This window comes from Oncorhynchus keta, chromosome 24, assembly GCF_023373465.1.
Source record: "Oncorhynchus keta strain PuntledgeMale-10-30-2019 chromosome 24, Oket_V2, whole genome shotgun sequence".
NCBI lineage: Eukaryota > Metazoa > Chordata > Actinopteri > Salmoniformes > Salmonidae > Oncorhynchus > Oncorhynchus keta.
In genome coordinates, this window is record NC_068444.1 from 15093957 (window position 1) to 15108502 (window position 14546).

Genomic DNA, 14546 nt, shown 5'->3' on the forward strand with positions numbered 1-14546 from the left:
CCTTTTACCCTACATAACCCCAGCTTAATGTCCATCCTAGTTCAACCCTTACCATACACATAACCCCAGCTTCATGTCCACATCCCAGTCCAACCCTTACCCTAACCCTAACCCTAGCTTTCATGTCCAACGAGATTCAACTCCTTTACTAGATAAGCACATAACTCCTAAAAACGATGTCGACATCCCATTTCCATCGACCTAACCCTGACCGAGGTTAATTCGAATCCCAGTTCAACCCTTACCCTGACCGAGCTTCATGTCCACATCCCAGTTCAACCTTTACCTAACTCCTAACTGAGCTTCATGTCCACGATCCCAGTTCAACCCTTATTTTATATAACTCCTAGTTAGTTCACGATCTCTAATGACCCTAACCTGACCGTTATGTTCATATCTCGAAACTTTTACCCCGATCGACCTTTTTACCTAGCTTCATGTTCATATCTCAAATTCGAAATGACCACCCTGACCAGAGCTTATGTCTATATCCGAATGAACTTTATTTGACCCTGACCCTGAGCGAGAGCCGAGTTCAACTCCTGACTCCTAACCCTTACCTGGACCCCAGCTTCATGCCAGATCCCAGTTCGAACCCTTACCCTAACCCGCTTTATGTCCACATCCCAGTTCAACCCTTACCCTAACCCTAACTCCCTAGTTTTATGCCTATTCCCAATTTAAACCTTATTTTATTTTAATTTTGAAAGCCGGGAAACGAGATCCGAGCTTAACCCTGACCGAGACGATAACCCTAGCTTCAGGTCCACGATCCCAGTTCAAACCTTACGAGGGGACTATAACCCTAGTTTATGAATCCTTATTTGGACCCTGACCCTGACCCTAACCCTAGCTTCGAAATGACATCCATTTTAACTCCTAATTTAACCATAACTCGAGATTCGATGTCCTTTAGTTCAACCCTTACCCTAACCATAACCCTAGCTTCATGTCCACATCCCAGTTCAACCCTTACCCTAACCCTAGCCTCATGTCCACATCCCAGTTCAACCCTAACCATAACCCTAGCTTAATGTCCACATCCCAGTTCATCCCTTACCATACACATAACCCCAGCTTCATGTCCACATCCCAGTTCAATCCTTACCCTAACCCTAGCTTCATGTCCACATCCCAGTTCAACCCTTACCCTAACCCTAACCCTAGCTTCATGTCCACATCCCAGTTCAACCCTTACCCTAACCCTAACCCTAGCTTCATGTCCACATCCCAGTTCAACCCTTACCCTAACCCTAACCCTAGCTTCATGTCCACATCCCAGTTCAACCTTTACCCTAACCCTAACTCTAGCTTCATGTCCACATCCCAGTTCAACCCTTACCCTACACATAACCCTAGCTTCATGTCCACATCCCAGTTCAACCCTTACCCTAACCCTTACCCCAGCTTCATGTCCACATCCCAGTTCAACCCTTACCCTAACCCTAACCCCAGCTTCATGTCCACATCCCAGTTCAACCCTTACCCTAACCCTAACCCCAGCTTCATGTCCACATCCCAGTTCAACCCTTACCCTAACCCTTACCCTAACCTCAGCTTCATGTCCACATCCCAGTTCAACCCTTACCCTAACCCTAACCCCAGCTTCATGTCCACATCCCAGTTCAACCCTTACCCACACCATAACCCTAGCTTCATGTCCACATCCCAGTTCAACCCTTACCCTAACCCTTACCCTAACCCCAGCTTCATGTCCACATCCCAGTTCAACCCTTACCCTAACCCTAACCCTAGCTTCATATGTCACATCCCAGTTCAACCCTAACCCTAACCCTAGCTTAATGTCCACATCCCAGTTCAATCCTAACCCTAACCATAACCCTAGCTTCATGTCCACATCCCAGTTCAACCCTTTACCTAACCATAACCCTAGCTTCATATCAAAATCCCAGTTCAACCCTTACCCTAACCGTAACCCTAGCTTCATGTCCATCCCAGTTCAACCCTACTTAACCCAACCTCAGATAAAGAGGGTGCAGCAGGACAGAGACTGGTGTTAGAGCTCACACCCAACCTTAACCCTTTCCTGATCCAGGTCCTTATCCCACCACTGTCCTCCCCGTCAGACCTTCCCAGACCCTGTCCCCATCCCCCCAACAGAGATAGAACTCCCAGATTATACCCTCATCAGCACCTTCTAAGACACAAACTAACTCTCACTCTAGACTCAAAGCTGCATTCACCACACACAAAACACACAACACACACACAAACACACACACACACAAATACACACACATGCAACACACACACATAACACACACAACACACAACACACATTCCCCCAATCTTTTGCGGGACTTCAGAATAGTGGCTGCTGAGGCTGGCACTGGCTCATAATGATGTCTTGGAATGGAGTAAATGGAATGGTGTAAAAACATGATTTTCATGAGTTTGATATCATTCCATTCACTCCATTCCAGCCATTAAACTCCATTCCAGTCATTATTCTGAGCCCCTCAGCAGCCTCCACTGCTTCAGACCTGTAACAGCCTACCGCAGAAACCCCAACCTGTGGGACTTCGTAATCTTAGTCTTACAACAGACCCACCCCCAAACCTCCTATTGAACAAAAGCACTATAAATATATCCCACACATTCAAAATCCACATGCACACACCTCCACTCCTTTCCCACAACGTATGACCATCCAGAGCACCTAGCATGCCATACCATGAATACTATGACACATCCCCCGGGGGAAATAACTGGCCAATGATCTCCCACCCTCCCCAGACCAGACTGACTTGACTTGCAATATGCAGAGCAGGAAGTTGCGGCCCGGCCCGTGCTACCCATGGTTTGATACCAGCACGAACAGACACACTCTTAAGCGTTCCTGTAACACCAATCCCTAGCTTCATGTTCATGTGTGTACGTGTGTGGTTTCTCTGAAGTTGTTTTGACTGTCACCCCAAATAGACCGTGACAGATTCCAAAGAAAGTCGATGAGCGTAATGTAACTTGTCTCTTAGATTGTCCCCAATGTTGTCCTGAAACACTTGTGCACTAAATTTAGCACCAAACCCATGGAGAGCACGATGACAGACAGACGGACAGACAGACAGACAGACAGACAGACAGACAGACAGGCAGGCAGGCAGGCAGGCAGGCAGGCAGGCAGGCAGGTTCATATTACAGGGTTGCCCAACACTGGTCCAGCCCTAATTTCTGTATTTGCAGGAATAAACAAGTAATCGTAGTAAACTGAGACAATATTTGGTGGTGGAGGTGTGTTGGGAACGCTGTCTGAGTTTAAGAGGGTGTAGCAGCACAGAGACTGGAGAGTAAAGTAGAGCCAAACTGAACAAACAATACACACTTTCTCGAGCTCAAACACACACACACACACACACACACACACACACACACACACACACACACACACGCACACGCACGCACACGCGCACGCTACGCACGCACACACGCACACGCAAATCTGTCACTCCTTATCTACTTGTGTAAGAGCGCCATCTTGAGGGGAGACGTAACTTCAACCTACCTTAGGTACGCAACACATACTTGAATTTCCATATGATCACTCACCTTACAGTTTACTCAATTGCACATAAGCATTTTTTGGAACAATGTTGTCAATTTTCAAAAACAGAGTCCACAAGACACAACTCTGTGGCAAAACAGTAAATGCGTTTTCAAAATGTAGTTGCCTCCTCAAAACATAAATACATTCATCAAAAGAACACGACTGCCTGCAAAAAGATGAACTGAACCATACTTATCCCTTGAGTTCAAGCAGACAAAACAGTCAATTAGTCTGTCTTTTAAAAAATCACATTAGATAAAGACATTTTCTTTACAGTCCCTAAATGATGATGATCAAATTTGGAGGTACAACTATCCAAAGGTGCAGAATTATGGGAAATTACTCTCCTTTTATGCATATTTCACCAAACAATTTCCTACACATCAAATCAAATATGATTCCTGATTTTAAAAATTATAATAGTAAGCACATTGTGTGCAGTAGTGTTTCCTGATTGACTGAAACAGTGAAAACAAACAATTCTCTTCCGATGAAAACAATGGGTTAATATTCTGTAAATAAAACAATAAACAGTGAATTTTTGTATTCACTGATGACATTTGTATTAAACATTTTTCAAAAGGTGATCTAAGATATTCAGGTCAGGTACTAAGGCAAGAAAATGATCAGACGTTCTGTGAATGTATTTGACCATTTGATCATTGCTGTTCTGCTATATAAATACTGTATGTTTCAACACAGATCTAAAAATGGCTTGTACACGGTTAATAAAAACTGTACTGTGTTGTCAGTGTCAAATTTATAAAGCCCTTCTTACATCAGCTGATATCTCAAAGTTCTGTACTGTGTTGTCAGAGTCAAATCAAATCAAAATGTATTTATAAAGCCCTTCTTACATCAGCTGATATCTCAAAGTGCTGTACAGAAACCCAGCCTGAAACCCCAGACAGCAAGCAATGCAGGTGTAGAAGCACGGTGGCTAGGAAAAACTCCCTAGAAAGGCCAAAACCTAGGAAGAAACCTAGAGAGAAACCAGGCTATGAGGGGTGGCCAGTCCTCTTCTGGCTGTGCCGGGTGGAGATTATAACAGAACATGGCCAAGATGTTCAAATGTTCATAAATGACCAACATGGTCAAATAACAATAATCATAGTAGTTGTCGAGGGTGCAACAAGTCAGCACCTCAGGAGTAAATGTCAGTTGCAAGCACACACATGTCCTCCTCTCCTTATTAGCACACTGACACGTTCCCTGGCCTATAGTACATGAGGGAGATTGGTTAGGGTGAAATCATGTTCTTGTATCCCATATGGCAACATATTCCCTTTATAGTGCACTGCTTTTTACCAGGGCACATAGGGCTCTGGTCAAAAGTAGTGCACTACATAGGGAATAGGATGCCATTTTGGAAGCATTACATAGTGTATTCAAAACCATTGAACAAGTGCGGTGTGAAAAATGAAGCATTCTCTATGAAGTGCTGTGTGGGATTGATTGGCAATGTTCTTCCTGTGCTTCTCTCCCTCTCTCTTTCACATGCTGTCCCCATAACCCACATGGTGACTCAGAGATTTAAGGAGAATTCAACATAGTAATTAGGTAGGATTATGGTATCTGGTTGTATTGGGCCTGTTGCTCTTCATAGGATCAGATAGGTTTCTACTGGTGCTGTTGATGTTTCCAGGACTGGTTGGTTCCGGCATCCATTAATACAACTTTTAATTCCATTTTTATGTAACTTTTCCAAGAAATGATCTTGTATCAACATGTCAAAGTAAATGTTCAGAAGTTATATGAAGTGCTCTCGTTGAAATTCAGGACACATTTCCCCGAAGGGCAGTGAAAAATAATGAGGTCTGAGGAATGAAGAGATATTTTGTTGTTGTTGTTGTTGCTATTTAATGACACACAGTACTTTCGTGACTCACAGTCATAACTCTCCAAGGAGGTACAAACTAAAGCACCTCTTTAAAGTATCCCAGCTAGCACATAACGTTCTGAGAGTCTGGCTTGTCATTGGGGGCTGTTGAGGGTTTTGGTCTGTATGTTCAGCAGCATTACAGAGGGGTCACCCAGGTAGCACATAACGTTCTGAGAGTCTGGCTTGTCATTGTTGAGGGTTTTGGTCTGTATGTTCAGCAGCATTACAGAGGGGTCACCCAGGTAGCACATAACGTTCTGAGAGTCTGGCTTGTCATTGTTGAGGGTTTTGGTCTGTATGTTGAGCAGCATTACAGAGGGGTCACCCAGGTAGCACATAACGTTCTGAGAGTCTGGCTTGTCATTGGGGGCTGTTGAGGGTTTTGGTCTGTATGTTCAGCAGCATTACAGAGGGGTCACCCAGGTAGCACATAACGTTCTGAGAGTCTGGCTTGTCATTGGGGGCTGTTGAGGGTTTTGGTCTGTATGTTCAGCAGCATTACAGAGGGTCACCCAGGTAGCACATAACGTTCTGAGAGTCTGGCTTGTCATTGGGGGCTGTTGAGGGTTTGGTCTGTATGTTCAGCAGCATTACAGAGGGGTCACCCAGGTAGCACATAACGTTCTGAGAGTCTGGCTTGTCATTGGGGGCTGTTGAGGGTTTTGGTCTGTATGTTCAGCAGCATTACAGAGGGGTCACCCAGGTAGCACATAACGTTCTGAGAGTCTGGCTTGTCATTGGGGGCTGTTGAGGGTTTTGGTCTGTATGTTCAGCAGCATTACAGAGGGTCACCCAGGTAGCACATAACGTTCTGAGAGTCTGGCTTGTCATTGGGGGCTGTTGAGGGTTTTGGTCTGTATGTTCAGCAGCATTACAGAGGGTCACCCAGGTAGCACATAACGTTCTGAGAGTCTGGCTTGTCACTGGGGGCTGTTGAGGGTTTTGGTCTGTATGTTGAGCAGCATTACAGAGGGGTCACCCAGCTAGCACATAACGTTCTGAGAGTCTGGCTTGTCATTGTTGAGGGTTTTGGTCTGTATGTTCAGCAGCATTACAGAGGGGTCACCCAGGTAGCACATAACGTTCTGAGAGTCTGGCTTGTCATTGTTGAGGGTTTTGGTCTGTATGTTCAGCAGCATTACAGAGGGGTCACCCAGGTAGCACATAACGTTCTGAGAGTCTGGCTTGTCATTGTTGAGGGTTTTGGTCTGTATGTTGAGCAGCATTACAGAGGGGTCACCCAGCTAGCACATAACGTTCTGAGAGTCTGGCTTGTCATTGTTGAGGGTTTTGGTCTGTATGTTGAGCAGCATTACAGAGGGTCACTCAGCTAGCACATAACGTTCTGAGAACCATATGTTTCTTAGAGCTTGGTTAAAGCGTGACTGTCCTATGGATATTTTGCATTCAACACTCCCACAACTTTCTGGGAAAAGTGCAGGATAGTTGCTTGGCATTGGAATATTCTCAACACATCTAGGGAAATTGACAAAGAAATGTTATGTTCTTGGTATTTCATTACATTAACAGAACGTTTCCTAAAAGTTGAAACCCACTGGATAAAAGCTGTTTGAATCAAATCAAATTGTATTAGTCACATGCTTACTTACGAGCCCCTAACCAACAATGCAGTTAAAAGAAATTACGGATAAGAATAAGAGATAAAAGTAACAAGTAATTAAAGAGCAGAAGTAAAATAACAATAAAATACTATTTACAGGGGGTACCGATACAGAGTCAATGTGCGGGGGGCACCGGTTAGTTGAGGTAGTATGTACATGTTGGTAGAGTTATTAAATTGAATATGCATAGATGACAACAGAGAGTAGCAGTGGTGTAAAGAGGGGAAGGGGGGTGGGGTAATGCAAATAGTCTGGGTAGCCATTTGACTAGATGTTCAGGAGTCTTATGGCTTGGGGGTAGAAGCTGTTGAGAAGCATCTTGGACCTAGACTTGGTGCTCCGGTACCGCTTGCCTTGTGGTAGCAGAGAGAACAGTCTATGACTAGGTTGGCTGGAGTCTTTGACAATTTTTAGGGCATTCTGACACCGCCTGGTATAGAGGTCCTGGATGGCAGGAAGTGATGTACTGGGCCCTTCGCACTACCTTTGTAGTGCCTTGCGGTCGGAGGCGGAGAAGTTGCCATACCAGGCAGTGATGCAACCAGTCCGAATGCTCTCGGTGGTACAGCTAGTAGAACCTTAAGAGGATGCCAAATAGTTTTGTTGTGCCCTCTTCATGACTGTCTTGTTGTGCTTGCTCCATGTTAGTTTGTTGGTGATGTGGACGCCAATTAACTTGAAGCTCTCAACCTGCTCCACTACAGCCCTGTCGATGTGAATGGGGGCGTGCTACTTCCTCTTTTTCCTGTAGTCCAAAATCATCTCCTTTGTCTTGATCATGTTGAGGGAGAGGTTGTTGTCCTGGCACCACATGGTCAAGTCTCTGACCTCCTCCCTATAGGCTGTCTCGGCGTTGTCGGTGATCAGGCGTAGCACTTTTGTGTCATCGGCAAATTTAATGATGGTGTTGGAGTCGTGCCTGGCTGTGCAGTCATGAGTGAACAGGGAGTACAGGAGGGGACTGAGAACGTACCCCTGAGGGGCCCCCGTGTTGAGGATCAGCGTGGCAGATGTGTTGTTACCTACCCTTACCACCTGGGGGCGGCCCTTCAGGAAATACAGGATCCAGTTGCAGAGGGAGGTGTTTAGTCCCAGGGTCCCCAGCTTAGTGTTGCGCTTTGAGGGCACTATTTATTTGATCTTTATTCAACTAGGCAAGTCAGTTAAGAACAAATTCTTATTTTCAATGACGGCCTAGGAACAGTGGGTTAACTGCCTGTTCAGGCGCAGAACGACAGATTCGTACCTTGTCAGCTCGGGGTTTGAACTTGCAACCTTCCGGTTACTAAGATCGAATCGTACTACACCGGCTCTGACGCTCATCAGATGTGGCAGGGCTTAAACTAATACAGACTACAAAGGGAAGCACAGCCGAGAGCTGCCCAGTGACACAAGCCTACCAGACAGAGCTAAACTACTTATATGCTCAGCTTCGATGGCAAATAACACTGAAACATGCATGAGAGCACCACCTGTCCTGGAAGAATGTGTGATCGCTCTCTCCGCAGCCGATGTGAGTAAGACCTTTAAACAGGTCAACATTCACAAGGCCAGACGAATTACCAGTATGTGAACTGCGAGCATACGCTGACTAACTGGCAAGTGTCTTCACTGACATTTTCAACCTCTCCCTGTACGAGTCTGTAATACCAACATGTTTTAATTAAGCAGACCACCATAGTGCCTGTCCACAAGAACACTAAGGTAACCTGCGTAAATGACTACCGACTCGTAACACTCACATCTGTAGCCATGAAGTGCTTTGAAAGGCTGATGGCTCGCATCAACACCATCATCCCAGAGACCCACTCCAATTTGCATACCGCCCCAACAGATCCACAGATAATGCAATCTCTATTGCACTCCACACTGCCCTTTCCCACCTGGACAAAAGGAACACCTATGTGAGAATGCTATTCATTGACTACAGCTCCACGTTCAACACCATATCCCGGGGTGGCAGGGTAGCCTAGTGGTAGCCTAGTGGTTAGAGCGTTGAGTAATAAAAGCCCCACTTTTTATTCCACAGGCTGGGATCCGCACTATTCATCTGTTGCAAGAGCTCATTTTTCACTAGCTGTCCAATGGTTTCAAAAACAATGATTGATAGGCAGCTTAAATTTCTTGAATTCAACCATTAATGGGTTCAAATAAACATTTAGATTTGTGAACAGCCATCCACAACAACCACAATCTGTAATGTGCAAATAGCTAAATGAGAGAGCAGCAGTGTGATTCACATCAATGCGCTATGTAGATATCAATAATAAGTGATATCCATATCCCGGTAGACGACACCACTGCTGTCATCCTTACCTCCAACCTTTTATTCAAGTTGGATAATCTTTGGATGCCGACAGCAGTCGCACAATTGGAAGACATAGCTTGGACTGTAGCCTACAAAAGCCTATTCCTGCTCTTTTCCCGTGATCCCTCAAAAACATTTGGTGTGTCATCATATTGGTAGCTGATTTATGGTCAGACTCGCTCACGGTAAACAAATTTAAACGTGTGCCTTTTTCAATGCTGATTTGAATGTCATTGAGAAAACAGAGAAGTGTCAAAGTTTTTCAAAAGTACTGTGTCTGTAATCTGATTACCATATTTTTGCTGGTAACGTAACCGATTACTGTTACAGTTTATTGTAATCCCTTACATGTAATCTGTTACTCCCCAACTCTGTGCAGAACAAACACTCACTAGCCAGTCAGAAACATTTGCAATTCAAAGCAGAAGTCTTTCTGAGTGGTCTATTTCTGGGGGAAGTAATGAGGAGGGACACACGAAAGCAAGCAAGACATGCCCTGTTCAATCAAGAGGGGTCTCTGGAGAAAGACACTAGTTACAGACAGGGCCTAGAGTTAGACTGTCCATTGTCCTAGAGCAGTAATTGTCCATTTTGATGGGAGTGGGTGCCACAAAAAAACAGCAGTCATCATGAGGGGCCCCAGTGGCTCATGGGTCTGCAAGCCCCCCACACACACACACCTTGTGAGCAAAACATATTAGGGTCCCCCCTTGTCCCCCCTCGTGACGGTGTAGTGAAAACATTTGCACGTTTAATTTCATGTAAAATCTACACATTTTTCCATGGAGCAGAGAGGAGATATAGCAATTTTATAACTCAAATTTGAGCCATTTTTAATATGATAACTTATGATCAATGGATTATCTTGGCAAGAGAGAAATGCTCATTAACAGGGATGTAAAACAAATTTGTGCACAAACTTTAAGAGCAATATGATTTTTGTGGAAAATGTCTTGGATCTTTTATTTCAGCTCATGAAAAATGTAACCAACACTTTAAATGTTGCGTTTATATTTTGTTCAGTGTAGATTGCATAAAACTTTTAGATAGATACCAGACATGGCTGCTTTGGTGTTATTCACATTCCTCTTGATACTGTAACAGATATTGTTGCCGAGTAACCTTACCTATATACATATCTACCTCAATCACTCCAGTATCCCTGCAAACTGTAAAAATGGTATTGGAACTGACCCTGTATATAGTATGTTGCTTACTTACTTGTGTTCTTCATATTTCTTCTTATTTATACTGTGCTGTAACACTGTTATTGATTGTTGCATTGTTGGGTTCTGAGTTTGCAAGAAAGGCATATCAGTATACTTGTGCATGTCACATTAAAACTCGAAACTTGAGGGATACATTTTGGCCCCTCAAAAGGGGAACTGACCCTTAGATCATTGTCCTTTGTGTCTTCCTTGTGTTCCCGGGCCATTTGCCATGCAGCCCAAGTTCACCGAACCTACACAGGTAACTGCTGATAAGGATCTTATTATATAGAAGATGCATCTTACACAGATTTAGTTGAACGATCTGGTTTTGACCAACTATCACCTATAGATGGTGGTAGTCTCCACATCACAACTCTTATCTGGTTTGAGATCTTTCAGCCAGCCAGATAATTACCATCTCAGGTGTGTTTCCTTGCTTTCATTAGCTATTTCTCCAAGCCACTGCCTGGCTCTGTAACAAATTGTGATTGAATGGTAGCAGTGGGATGGTTGAATGGTAGCAATGGGAACAATCGTTGTGAACTGGCTATGCATAAATACATACAGATTGTTGCATATTGAGTGGCATAATCATCAGAGACAAAACAAATGATTCATCATATCTTCTTTGTTGAGCAGGTCCAAGTTCTGAGATCAATGTAATTTCTCTCTCTCTCTCTCTCTCTCTCTCTCTCTCTCTCTCTCTCTCTCTCTCTCTCCCACTTTCTTTCTTTCTTTATTTCTTTCTCTCCCTCTCCTACCTCTCTCATTCTTTCCATCCCCTCACCATCCCTTCTCTCTCTCTCTCTGTCTCTCTCTCTCCCACTTTCTTTCTTTCTTTATTTCTTTCTCTCCCTCTCCTACCTCTCTCATTCTTTCCATCCCCCTCACCATCCCTTCTCTCTCTCTCTCTGTCTCTCTCTCTCCCACTTTCTTTCTTTCTTTATTTCTTTCTCTCCCTCTCCTACCTCTCTCATTCTTTCCATCCCCCTCACCATCCCTTCTCTCTCTCTCTCTCTCTCTCTCTCTCCCACTTTCTTTCTTTCTTTATTTCTTTCTCTCCCTCTCCTACCTCTCTCATTCTTTCCATCCCCCCACCATCCCTTCTCTCTCTCTCTCTGTCTCTCTCTCTCCCACTTTCTTTCTTTCTTTATTTCTTTCTCTCCCTCTCCTACCTCTCTCATTCTTTCCATCCCCCCACCATCCCTTCTCTCTCTCTCTCCCTTGGCAGTGGTTAACCTGAGATGTGTGACATGATGCGTGAGTGAAGGACACCCACGCACTCAGAAAGCAGAACACAGCCAATTATCTCCCATCTGTGTTTGCGGGTACGTGTGTCTGACAGGCTGACATTGCAGGGGGTCACAGTGTGCCACTGTGGAATATTAGAGCTAAATTCTGTACCTGCTTGATTTAGAGATATAGCAGAAATAACTGTCTTTATTGACTATTATTTTCTCTGGCAAGATGAATGTTATTTTAGAGAGAAGGGAGGAAGAACAATGCAAACATACAGATACGGTCATACAGCTACACACACGTCATGCTCTTGTTCACTGAAATACAGACATGCATGTTCTCTCTCTCTCACACACACACACACACACACACACACACACACACACACACACACACACACACACACACACACACACACACACACACACACACACACACACACACACACACACACACACACACACACACACACACACACACACAGTCATCAGAGTGCGACGCACGCTGAACGCGGAACGAGAGAGAGCTTGGTTTGTTGTTTTTGAACGTTTTTGAAAATGTTTTTTATAAAAAAAAATGTGTTTACTACCTGTTTAATTTGGATCCACTATGCGGTTAGCCTCAGTTGCTGGGACCGCTACTATCAGTCCCAGGATACTAAAGACTGAAGAGCTGCTGCTTGGCGAAGCAGGTAATACAAGATGGCACTGACAGACAGGATCGCCCAGTTTCTAGCTCTTAGCCAACTTTGCAGTATTTTTTTGGTTTTGTTATTTCTTACATGATTTTCTCCGAATGTTTCTTGCATCATTACCTAAATAACTTTTGTATTTTAGATCGACGGTCATTCACTAGAATTTTGAACAGAAATTTGAATGACCTGAATTGGATCCTTTGTTTGAATTCCCAGAGGCATTTCCATCCATCCTAAATACAGCTCCATGTCACTGTTGCCGGAGAAGAGGAACAAGGAGTGGGCTCTTAATCAGGAGGTGTGCAGCGCTTCCGAGTATATTACTCACTAACATTCAGTCCCTGGACAATAAAATAGATGAGCTCAGGGCGAGGATCTCCTTACAGAGAGACATCAGGGATTGTAATATACTCTATTTGATGGAATCATGGTTCTCTCCAGATATACTGTCCCCGTTCATTCAGCCGCCGGGAAAAATACATGTGGAGGTGTATGTTTCCAGTGGCGCTGAGTGAGTAAAATCACTGGGGAAGCCAAGCCCCCCAAAATGCCATATTACAACCTATGTGTTGTGATGATTGCGTTGTTTGCTCTATTTTAGTTCATATGTCATGCGACCATGATATATAGGCCTAATGGTTGAGACAACAAGAATACAGTGGCAGAATAAATTAAACCACACCGTTGTTTTATCACAAAACTGGAGAGCTCTGTCCAGTGAAGTCCACAAAGCATATTACATGTACAGTAACAGACAGTTGCATGACCAACCGCATGGTCAAGCAAGTTAATGTTTCCGACATTTTTGGAATTATTATAATTTTTGGCCAATTCTGGGTGGGGAAGTCTGGTTCATATTCACCCCCCCAACCAACCAGACACCACGACAGCTCTCAAGTAACCACAGTGAACTTTGTGCAAGTTGGAAACTACATATCCTGATGTCGTATTTTTTGTAGCTTGGGACTTTAATAAAGGAAATCTGAGGAAAACATTATCAAAGTTTTATCAACACATCTCCTGTGCTACCCCCCCTTCTGGGACGGCTACAAGGCCCTCCCCCGCTCTCCTTTCGTCAAATTTGATCATGCCTCCATTTTGCTACTGCCCTCCTGTAGGCAGAGTCTTAAACAGGAAGTACCCGTGGTACGGTCTGTTCAACATTGGTCTGACCAATCAGAATCTATGTTTCAAGATTGTTTTGATGACGCGGGCTGTGACTATTGGAACTTCTCGAAACGTAAATACACCACATTACCAAAATTATGTTAGTCGAACATCTCATTTCAAAGTCAAAAGCATGCTGCTATAACAGCCTCCACTCTTCTGGGAAGGCTTTTCGCTGGATGTTAGAACATTGCTGCAGGGACTTGCTTTCATTCAGCCACAAGAGTTAGTGAGGTCAGGCACTGATGTTGGGCGATTAGGCCTGGCTCGCAGTCGGTGTTCCAATTCAGGTGTTCAATGGGGTTGAGGTCAGGGCTCTGTGCAGGCCAGTCAAGTTTTTCCACACAGATATCGACAAACCATTTCTGAATGGACCTCGCTTTGTGCATGGGGGCATTATCATGCTGAAACAGGAGGGGGCCTTCCCCAAACTGTTGCAACAAAGTTGGAAGCACAGAATCGTCTAGAATGTCATTGTATGCTCTAGTGTTAAGATGTCCCTTCCCTGGAACTAAGGGGTCTAGCCTGAACCATGAAAAACAGCCCCAGACCATTATTCCTCCTCCACCTCGCACTTTGTATTGGGGCAGGTAGTGTACTCCTGGCATCCGCCAAACCCAGATTTGTCTATCGGACTGCCAGATGGTGAAGAGTGACTCATCACTCCAGAGAATATGTTTGCACTGCTCCAGAGTCCAATGGCGGCGAGCTTTGCATTGCACATGGTGATCTTAGGCTTGTGTGATGCTACTCGGCCATGGAAACCTCCTGGGAATGTGATGAAAGAAATAAAAGCAGAAATAAACTGTATATATATTTGAACTTTTTCACTTGAACTATTTGCACATTGTAACAACA